At 27.8% G+C, this 1,352-nt stretch overlaps 1 long non-coding RNA gene across 2 annotated transcripts; it reads right to left on the bottom strand.

Moving 5' to 3' along the window:
- LOC112460676 lies at positions 1-1,352 on the bottom strand. Of its 2 annotated transcripts, XR_003041464.1 has the most exons (4): positions 1,320-1,352; positions 958-1,091; positions 211-399; positions 1-51 (listed from the first exon to the last, which is right to left on the bottom strand). It is a non-coding gene; the product is annotated as an uncharacterized LOC112460676 (long non-coding RNA). The 2 variants fall into 2 exon arrangements; XR_003041463.1 differs by lacking the exon at positions 1,320-1,352 and having other exon boundaries at positions 958-1,151.

The following is a 1,352-nucleotide window of genomic DNA, read 5'->3' as shown; positions in this document are numbered from 1 at the left end:
CTTCAACATTGTCTTCAACATTGTCTTCAACATTGTCTTCAACATTGATATCTGATATATAAATAAAAAGAGCATTTCAAACATTTCAATATTTGTAGCACATTAATCAAATATATTAATTATGCAACGATCTTTATATATTCATGTACTAATTCGGATAATTTCTTCAAAAATACTATTTAGTTTCATAACTTAAATTTTATCAATTACCTTTATGTAGAACATCATTAGGAACATTATTAGAAATATCATTAGGAATGTTACGTTGATTCGCGAAACTTGTTACAGAGTTATCATTAATTTTTGGCCTTTCATTCAGAAAAGAACTTTTTTTGTATGATTGCAGAACTTCCTGAGCAATTGTTATTGCCACTTTTTTTTTACGGTGTCTGTTTTACGCTGAAAAAATATTTATATATACAGGGGGTAGACAGAATAATGTAAACACCTGGGAAATGCACTACTTATTTTATTAATAAGAAATTATAATTTATAATATTAATAAAAAAAGGAGTGCATTTCCCAGGTGTTCACATTATAATTTACCATTTGTTTTTTATACAAATTTTACCCTTGTTTTGTGAATAAAGTTTAATATTTTAAATATGAAATAAAATGTTAAGCGGGAACACAGACTTCTGCATATAACGCATAAGGAAATAAACCAGAGTGCTTCATTTCTATGAAGAACTCTAATTGCTTTATTTCCTTACGCCTTATGCATTATGCGTTATGCAGAAGTCTGTGCTCCCTGCTTTATTAATAGCAAAAAATCTGAAAAAGTACATTTAAAGGGATCCCTCAGCCGTCTGTATTACAGATAAAATCACGATTTTCGTTCTATGTTCTTTCCGTTGTGTTAAATGAACAGAATTAAAAATACAGACGGATGAGGGATTCTCTTAATAATTATTTTTTTTGTATCTATTATAGTAATGTAAGTAAAGATAAACTTACTATCTTTTTACGACACAACCCTTGTATGTCAGAAGAAGAATCTTCATTATAATCAGAACTTGTTACATCCACCTTCTGTGAGGCATAGCGTATTCTTTCGCACTTCATCCGTTTTTTAGCGACAGCTTTATTTTCTAAAATTATAATTATTTCCTGTATTTAAACTATAAAAAGCTGTATTGTTTATTTCTTTATTGAGCTACTTATTTTTATCAAGTATAGGTATAAATAGAATTTATATGTAACAAAGAATAGTTATTCCATTATTTTATGTATTGTAACTTTTACATAATGTGTTTGAAACAAGACTTAAATTTAAATAAAAAATGATACTTATTATGAGTACTAAATTGTCTTATTACCAGCTAGGTTTCCTATGTGGGACAGACGAAGAG

This window comes from Temnothorax curvispinosus, unplaced genomic scaffold, assembly GCF_003070985.1.
Source record: "Temnothorax curvispinosus isolate PA1 unplaced genomic scaffold, ASM307098v1 QBEX01010705.1, whole genome shotgun sequence".
Lineage (NCBI taxonomy): Eukaryota > Metazoa > Arthropoda > Insecta > Hymenoptera > Formicidae > Temnothorax > Temnothorax curvispinosus.
This window is presented reverse-complemented; position numbering and strand designations above follow the sequence as displayed.